This window comes from Caretta caretta, chromosome 1 (assembly GCF_965140235.1).
Source record: "Caretta caretta isolate rCarCar2 chromosome 1, rCarCar1.hap1, whole genome shotgun sequence".
Classification (NCBI taxonomy): Eukaryota; Metazoa; Chordata; order Testudines; family Cheloniidae; genus Caretta; species Caretta caretta.
Window position 1 is genome coordinate 103537504 of NC_134206.1, and position 10270 is coordinate 103547773.

Here is a 10270-nt window from a genome sequence, read left to right on the forward strand (position 1 = left end):
CAGCAGCAAGACTTGGCAGTGTGAAAGACCACAGCCTGTGTAAGTCTAGAGAGAAGTTTAGAGTTCAGAGTTTTCCGGGTGCAGATAGCAGCACTAAGACCAGATCTTCTGCTGTCCACAGCACCTCTGTATCCAGACCCTGGAGATGATGGTTATTGGGATTGTTAAGAGTGTGGTTATGAGTATGTGGAACTGTAGGTAGATAAGGAGAGAACATAAGAACTGCCATACTGGGTCAAACCAAAGGTCCATCTAGCCAGTATCCTGTCTTCTAACAGTGGTCAATGCCAGGTGCCCCAGAGGGGATGGACAGAACAGGTAATCATCAAGTGATCCTTCCCTTGTCACCCATTCCCAGCTTCTGGCAAATAGGCTAGGGACACCATCCCTGCCCTTCCTGGCTACTAGCCATTGATGGACCCATCCTTCATGAATGTATCTAGCTCTTTTTTGAGCCCTGTTGTAGTCTTGGCCTTCACAACATCCTCTGGCAAAGAGTTCCACAGGTTGACACTGTGTTGTGTGAAGAAATACTTCCTTTTGTTTGTTTTAAGCCTGCTGCCTATTAATTTCAATTGGTGACCCCTAGTTCATATGTTTTGAGAAGGAGTAACTAACACTTCCTTATTTACTTTCTCCACACATGATTTTATAGACCTCAATCATATCCTCCCTCAGTCATCTCTTTTCCATGCTGAAGATTCCCAGTCTTATTAATCTTTCCTCATATGAAAGCTGTTCCATACTCCTAATAATTTTTGTTGCTCTTTTCTGTATCTTTTCCAATTCCAATATGTCTTTTTTGAAATGGGGCAACCACATCTGCATGTAGTATTCAAGATGTGGGCATACCATGGATTTATATAGAGGCCATATGATATTTTCTGTTTGCTTTTTTGACTGCTGCTGCACTTTTTGAAAAATGTCTGGGTATAACAAAAATGTGTTACTCTGGGGGAAATAAACAGCACAGATCCCAATAACCTATGACAAGGTCAATCTAATGATAAGTAGTATTCCTGTTTTAGTGTTAGGAAACTGTTATTTTACTGTAGGTCACCTACTGAGTCAGGGATTTCTGGGAACTGAACTGAGCTCTCCTGATTCAGTCTGCTGTCTTAGCCATTGAACTATACTGCCTCCATTTTCTTACATAGCTCCTCCTCAGCACAGGTTATGGTGAAGCTAGATGCCAGTGGAGAACCCACTGGAGCATAACTCCTAAGGGAGCTTTTGTGGGATGTGTACTCTGTTATTTCTATTGCACACTGTAACCTTCTTGTATTCAGAAAGTCATAACTGACTTTAGCTGCCACAAATTTTGAATTTGAATTTCAATGGTGGATGATCCCTGTGGCCTGATCCTGCAAACTCTTCTGCACATGAAAGCTGTTATCCAACCTCCAGAACAGCTCTGGAAAGTCCTATCAATACTTCATGGTATTAATGCAAATGTAACTACAGTGTTCCATCAATACTTGTGACCTTGCATAATGAATACTGCTCTGTTGAATTTTCAGGAGCAATAGGATAGACCTTCTCTAGGGTAAATTGTGGTAATTCCACTGGAGCAAATAAATCTAGGCTGATTAACACCAGAAGGGGATTTGGCCCTATGTATTTTTAAACTTATGTGCTTTGTGTTAGCTGAGTTATTTATCCAGTCGTTCAAAAATACATGAACAGTAAGTGCATACTAAACCATAACCCCTGTTACAGTGTGTCCTCCTTCCTTGTTACAGAGTGTCTCCTTCCTTAATATTTCCAAAGTATTTTGTTTAACCCGAGATATTATTGACAAGGAGGATAATTGCTTAGTTTGGAGACAGTGGTACTGTATAACTGAGAGTAATGGAAGGAATTAAGAAAAGGAAAATCTATGCTAATAGTAGGAAAAATTTATTGATGTTAAAATACGTTTAGCTACATAAAATTCTTCCAATGGATGTTGGAAAATCCCTATCACCTGGGACTGCTAAAACTAGCTTGGACAAAATACAGGAAACAGGCTGTAGAGCAGGGGTAGGCAACCTATGGCATGCGTGTCAAAGGAGGCATGATTTTCAGTGGCACTCACACTGCCCGAGTCCTGGCCACCGCTCCGGGGGGCTCTGCATTTTAATTTAATTTTAAATGAAGCTTCTTAAAGATTTTAAAAACCTTATCTACTTTACCTAGAACAATAGTTTAGTTATATATTATAGACTTATAGAAAGAGACCTTCTAAAAACGTTAACATGTATTCCTGGCACACGAAACCTTAAATTAGAGTGAATAAATGAAGACTTGGCACACCACTTCTGAAAGCTTGCTGACCCCTGCTGTAGAGCACAATTTTGCATTTTCAGGGAGATAGTCTGCATGATCAAAGGCCTTTTCAATCTCTAACTTCGTCATTGCAGAATTAAATAATTTAGTTAATTTTTTTCAAATGTAAATCCCTGTAAACTTTTTCAGTTTAATTTTTTAAATCAACAAGCTAACATGCATTCACGGAATTCTACTCTACCTTCTGCCTGTCTGCTCCATGTTCCTATGCAGACTAAAAAGACATTTCCAAGACACATGCTCTCTTGCTCAAGCAACTCTTCCTGCATATAAACATGAAGCAGACAAGCCCAGCTGGGAAAAAGCATTAGGTGCTTGCATATGCTTGCATCATGTGTAAAGTCAATATTCTTGGGCACTATCCTTGAGAAGTGGTTTTTCAATCCATGGCTATGCCTGTGCGGTCAGTCAGTTTTGGGGAGTATGTTTCTGCTAAAGCATTTTTTAAATCCTGCCTACACACGAAGAAATGCAGCAATACATTTGCTTTCTGTGTTACATTTCATGCCAGCATATTGAAATCATGATAGAAAATCTAATCCAATGTATTTGTCTGTTATAGCCAAACTCCAGCATTTTGACTAGAACATAATATTGCATCTCAGAAGCATGTGATTACCTTTCTAACACAGAGCAACAGAGTGCAAATACCCTAGATTTCAAAGAGCTCTTCCCTTTTTTACTACATTTATGAGAGCGCCTGATGAGAATTGCACTTTTATACTGTGCAGTAAGGAGTGCATATTACAAGACAAATACCAAAGGTTTGCCAAGAATGTAATTTTTGGTCTTTTGGTCATTGAACTGTAAGGGTGACCTAAAATGTCATTGGCTAAATAGATGAAAGGTAAATAATTCCGTATTATTGAAGTCAGGGAAATGAGTCATCCCATAACTCTACACTTTCAAATGATTTTATTGGATTGGAATCTGTTAATACGAGTGTGTATTTCATTTTCCTTAGCAATTATCGACCTTGGACTTTGACAGACAATACATTATGCAGATTAGCCCAAAGTCTCTACTTTAGCTTTAGAAGTTATAGTTTTACTTTGTAGGAAAGATTAAGTTGGGCTTATTGGACCAAACTCTAGTGTGGTGTATTATTTTTTCCCTCTGGTTCAACAGCTTACTGAATTACAGGGTCTTTAATCTCTCTTCAAAATAAGAATTAACTCCTCTAATTCTGTATATAATTGACTAGTCTGTAGTATCCAATCAGTCACTAGGCAAGAGAGGATATGATACATTATTATGCACAATTACAAGATAAAGAAACTTTTCCCCCTAAAAACACACCCAGAGCACAGTTCATGATAAAATTATGAATGCAAATCATTAGAGAACCAATGACCATGAGTAAATTTCAGTAAGCAACATAAAATCCTGCCAACAGAAAAGACTTGGATATTGGATCTGATAGGTGTTCCTTCTTGTTGGTTGTTCGTATGTGATGTGCCTCTGCCTTTCCGGGAAGCTCAATGTAGCCATTGCAATTATCACAAACCCCTTTGAAAACTGAAAAAAAGTAAACCTTCTGGGCCAAATTCTGCCTTCATTTATCAAGGCATTTATAAAAATGAGTTGGGGCCCAACAAATGTTTAGCATAAGCAGATAAATTTGGAGGTGTGAATCCAAACACACGTAGAGTAAATGAGAACCTCTTGAATTAAGAATGGAGCTGGATGTACTTATTCATAAACCCATGTAGTTTTGGACTTAAGGTACAGAGAGCTTGTATTTATTTCTGTAATTTTTATTTAAACGTTACATAACCCAACAGTGAGATCCTGCTGCAGTCTGCAGTTCTTTGATCTCCCGGCAGTCCAGAACGCCACCTCCAAAATGTAGGATGACCTTTCGCCTCTGTACACAATGGTGTATTCTCTGTCACTATCATTAACAGTTTCACAAATAGATGACAATTTACAGTATGCCACATTATGTTGAGAAAAGATTTTAATAAGGGACAGGCTAAAAATAAAATAGTTCCAAGTTGAGAAATAAAGGGTAGAGGAAAGGTAACAAAATCATCAAGATATTGTTTGCTTTTCTGAGAAACCATATGATTCAGATGATATTCTTGTATGTGTGTGTACACAGTTAGAAATGTCACAAAGTTACTTTTCTGATTTTTAATTCAAATGAACCTTAATCAAATCTGATGTAAAACTAATATAGATTTCAGCACCTTAGAATATATTTGGAGAAACTTTCTTGTGGGATCAGGTTGTATTGGAATTATGAACCAGATGAACACTTTCCTTATTGTAGTATCTAGAGCTAGCTCCCTGCTGAGATCAGTGGCCTCCTCCTTTGTGCTAGGTGCTGTACACACATTTAATAAGCAGTGATTCCTACCTTGAAATGCTTACAATCTAAAGACTTGATTGTGGATTTACCCCAAGGGACATACTCCCTTACTCCCCTGACTAGGCACAAAGGGGCCCACACTGATAGGACAGACAAGAAGTGGGAAAAAGGAAGGATCATTATCCCCATTTCACAGCTGAGGAATTAAGGTACAGAGTAAGTGACTTACCCAAGAACACATGGAAGTAGTCTGTGTGGCTCTCAGAATTACACCCAGATCTCCTGTGTCCCTTAAACATGACCATTCTTCCTCATACCAGAAAGAGGATCACCAAGAAGCGATCACTATGAATATTGTCACCTTTGTGCTTCCTCTCCCCTTCCCCCCACCTTTTTTTTGGGTCTATGGTTCTCACTTATTGTGTCCCTTCAAATCTGGATCGTACAATCTTTGGGGAAGGATTTTGTCTGCGCTTCATTTTGTGACGCACTTAGCATGTTTTCAAAATGCTCAAAAAACTAACAGCAACAATATAAAAACAAACACCACCCTATAGTACAAATGAATGGGGGTGATCAAAGAAGAGCCAAAAGGAAGAATTTACTCAGCAGTGTTTAAAGCTCATAAAATTCCTCTATTCAGAGTCTTCTAGAAATGGAATGCTTCCAATATCCTCCCTTCCCTACAAAGACATGTCATCAAAATATTTTTGTAATGAGGAACTAATTTCCTTATGAATTACCAAATTACCAAGTGGTGGGGATTAATTAAATGATAAAAATGCTACTTATACCTATTAAACAAATTAATCAACTTTATATCCTTCAAATACATGCCAGCAATTTGTCTTATATTTTCCTGCACCTGGTTTTCTAGTTAGCTACATATTTGCTAGTTTAATGGATTTCGAGTAACATCTATTTACATTTTTAATACATGCAGTACTTCATAAACCTGGTTTTACTATGACAATTGCTTTCTTTCCAAATCCTCTTTTCTTTTAATCCTAGGTTCCATTCCATAAACTTATTTTGCACCAGTTTCCTTTTCTTGTGCCAATTTGTAGGCCCTCTTCCCCTCTGATAATCCCCATTCCAGTCCTAGAACATCTAAATCATGCAACTGTGGCATCTGGTGGAAGGAAAATATTTGGAACAACTGTAGCCTCACATGCCATCTCATCCATGTCAATGTTTATTTCTCCTCATAGACATGTGCAAGGTCAATAGTATTGGTACAACCTTAAATCCAGTGAATTTAGTTCATCCTTTTGCAAGGACAGAGCTTTTCCTTATGGCATATTTAATTATACTCAATGTAGGGGGATTTGATATCTGCTTTCAACTACCTGAAAGGGGGTTCCAAAGAGGATGGCTCTAGACTGTTCTCAGTGGTAGCAGATGACAGAACAAGGAGTAATGGTCTCAAGTTGCAGTGGGGGAGGTTTAGGTTGGATATTAGGAAAAACTTTTTCGCTAGGAGAGTGGTGAAACACTGGAATGCGTTACCTAGGGAGGTGGTGGAATCTCCTTCCTTAGAAGTTTTTAAGGTCAGGCTTGACAAAGCCCTGGCTGGGATGATTTAGTTGGGGATTGCTTTGAGCAGGGGGTTGGACTAGATGACCTCCTGTGGTCCCTTCCAACCCTGATATTCTATTATTCTAGTCTGTAAATTGTTTATAGTAACTCCTGCTATGTGCTCTCCAGACTGAGAAAAAAGAGTCATTGTCCCTAGGAGCTTGCAAAGGAAGGATAGATAGACTAGTAGACAGAGATTGGGGGAATGGGAAATAACGCTTTTTTTCCCTAATTTAAATTTTTTGTCAACATGAGTCACACTTCAATCATGGAAAAAATGGATCTTCAAGAAGGTTTGAACTGGATTTAAAGGTGAAATAGGTGGGCAGATGATCTCAGCAAGGGTATACCATGCATAGGACCTGTTCTGGTTTTAAATGTCTTAAGTGGTGGGCTTGTTGTAGCCATGTCAGTCCCAGGATATTAGGGGACAAATTGGGTGAGGTAATGTCTTTTATTGGACCAACTTCTGTTGGTGAGAGAGACAAAGTTTTAAGCTTACAGAGAACTATTAAGCTTGAAACTTTGTCTTTCAAGTGGTGAGGTCGTTTCCACTTCCCTTGAAAGACTAGTCTACAGTCCAGTAGAACTCAGTGCTAGGATTTAGTCCCTGGGATTCAGCTTGAATTACTTCAATGTAATTTCACTGCAATAAGATAATTATACCCACAGAAAATCAATGCAATAAGCCACTGTGGTGGAAACTTTGGCAGCAAAAGGACAATATAATGCTTTGTCTGTTTTTTTAACAAAAAAATTATAGGGAGTTTCTGAGAACATTGAAAGTTCACTTTGAGAGTTGGCCTTGAAAGCAAATGACAATTGTAATTATTTTGTTTTAAACTTTAAACAAAAATATAGGTAGCCAGATTTGAAGGTAATCTCTGAACCAGTTTCCTTTGACCCGGTAAATTAAACACCCCAGTCATGTTCACTCTCACTCTCATCTTCATTCCAATTGAGTGAACCAGCAAATAGGCAGCCAAATATCATTGTCAATGCCCAGTTCAGTTTCAGGAAATAAAAGCCATGTTCATTGGCAGTTCACAGAAATGAACATGCCAACAAGATCCCCATTAATCAAAGTCCATGGAAGGGTTTCTATTGTTTCTGATTCATTCAGCCATTGGCCACTCTTTCTCTTAACATTGTATCAATCAGCCAAACAGAATGGCATCAAAATCTATAAACACAGAACCCTATCTACACAATATTTTTTCTATATTTTGCAAACTACCTTTTACAACCCAGAGATGCCAATGTACTCCTGCATTCTGGGATTATCTTAAAAATAAATACAAAGTTCTCATTTTAAGGGCAAATAAAATGGGAGCTCACTGCAAACAGAGTACACTGACTGCCTAAAATCTAAATGCATTCTAATTTCTCTCTTCCATACCCTTTTATGGTTAAAGCACAATAGTCTATCACAAGCAACAGGTGTGGCATTTCATCGTCCACAATTCCATCTAACCATGACTAACTTTTGTCTGTTGAATAATCAACCTTAAAACCCCCTTCCCTCCCTCAAAGAAAAAAAATCATGTTCTTTTCATAGTGTTTCCAAAATTTACAGTGTCATTTGCTGTTTTTATTAAAAATGCACTGATTTCTGGGAAGGGTTTCCACAAGCCAGTGGAATTTATACTTCTAAATTCCATAGGAACTTCTGAAAATCTTATCCTTTGCAAGCATGTCTCTTTATAATTATTTTGGGCCCAATTCTGCTTCTTGATCTAGAATAGTCATACTGACTTCAGTGGAACTACTTTGTGTGAGTAAATACTACTCCACATAAGGAATGGTTGCAGAATTGGGTCATACATTTGCAAAAATGTATTGTACCAAAAGCTCAATAAATAAGGTCAGAAAAACTGTTGCTTTTTTACAGTTTAAAACATGACTGCTCATAGGAATACATACATATACTTACAACTGGGTTTTGTCCAGGTGTTACATCTCTACTTATAACATGAAATGCAAAACATATGCACACACAAAGTTACAACTGTTTAAATCTCCCTAATTAAAATCAGTCTATAGCTGCAGCTCCAAGACACCATAGCCAATTAATCTGAGTCAACAGCACCAATTATACCTCATTGATTGGTCATAATTTACTAGATAAATTAGATCGTATAGTGGCTTTTCATGTACTCTGAACACAGTGTAATTTGTTGTTAAGACCTCAACTCTATTGCTTTGTAAGAAAGATTGAAAGCACCAGTGTGTAATCTTTCACAATTCAATTAGAGTAATCCCCCTTCATTCTGATGCTTTACCACAATCACACCATTTCATTCCAGAGCAAACTTCTCCTCCCTTTCAGACCCCTAGACAAACAATATAAAAGAGGAGTGGGAAAAATGATAGAAAGAAAAAGGAAGAAAGCAAGAACAATGAGATAAGCTCCATATCTGTCTGTCAATCATCCCCGTCCCTCTGGTCCTCCTCCTTGGGCGTTTATTCAGAAGTAGCTCACATAGATGTTGACTGGGCTTATTGAATCCAATTAGCTTTTCATATTCACAGATGCTCTTCTGATACCAGGCAGTTATGAACAATTGTAAAATTTTTAGCTCCTATAAAATGTCCTGAATGTTGACTTAAGTGAATTATGTATGTCTAATATAGACACTTGGAGCCAGATGACTAGGCCAGTTGTGCGGACACAGCACGTCCCTCTTCCCACGTAGCTATCTCCTTTCCTGCATGAGGAAGGTCAGCACTAGCCTCTCTCTGCTTGGGACCTGATGAAGTTCAACTCTTGGACCCGAGATCCTGACTCTGGAGATGAAGGTTTGAGTAAGTGTTATAGCTTGGGTGGGTGGAGGTACACTTTGTTGCCTCAGGCCCTGTATGAAACCCAACAGAGTTTTTGAAGCCTGAAGCTACTTTACATCTTCTGCAATTCTTTACAACTGTGACCAATTATATGCCTTTATTTTTTTTGCTTTTTATCACAGTAGCTTGCACAAATATCCACTTTGCATGCACAACAGCAGCAATGGCATGTGCACCTTATTTTTTGGATAATCAAGTTAAAAAATTCTTACCTCTTGCCGTTTTGGAGAATAGGCTTTTCCCCCAAACCTGTCATCCTAGTTTAACTTTAATATGATTTCTTTCATTACAATGGGTAACTTTTGTCAGTACTGCACAACAGTATCTAGATCCCTTCAGCTTACCAGGGGGTTCATTCCAGTGATGGATTGGTTGTTCAGATAATTTTATTACATCTGAAAGACCGTTGTCACGGCAGCTGTTAAGGGAGAATTCTTGAAATAAAAGTTTTAAAGTTGTGATTTTGTGGCCATTAAAGCCATTTTTTCAAAAACTTAAACGTATGCAAATCCCTGTGTGGGAGCTGCTAGGTTCTGATCATTTTGGAAAATTGGGCCATTTACGTAGGTGTCTAAATATGGATTTAGGAGCTTAACTTCAGTCACCTACTTCTGAAAATGTTGCCAGGCAGCTATATGGTTGTAAGAGATACAAGCAGGCAGGAGTCATGCCCTTGAGGGTTGTCAAGTTTCCTTCCCCACTCTGAACTCTAGGGTACAGATGTGGGGACCTGCATGAAAACCTCGTAAGCTTACTTTTACCAGCTTAGGTTAAAACTTCCCCAAGGTACAAATTAATTTTACCCTTTGCTCTTGGATTTCCACTGCCACCACCTAACTTTATCTGGGTTTACTGGGAAACGTAGTTTGGACACATCTTTCCCCCCAAAATCCTTCCAACCCTTGCACCCCACTTCCTGGGGAAGGTTTGGTAAAAATCCTCACCAATTTGCATAGGTGACCACAGACCAAAACCCTTGGATCTTAGAACAATGAAAAAGCATTCAGTTTTCTTACAAGAAGACTTTTAATAGAAGTAAAGGAATCACCTCTGTAAAATCAGGATGGTAGATACCTTACAGGGTAATTAGATTCAAAACATAGAGAATCCCTCTAGGCAAAACCTTAAGTTACAAAAAAGACACACAGACAGGAATATTCATTCTATTCAGCACAGCTCTTTTCTCAGCCATTTAAAGAAATCATA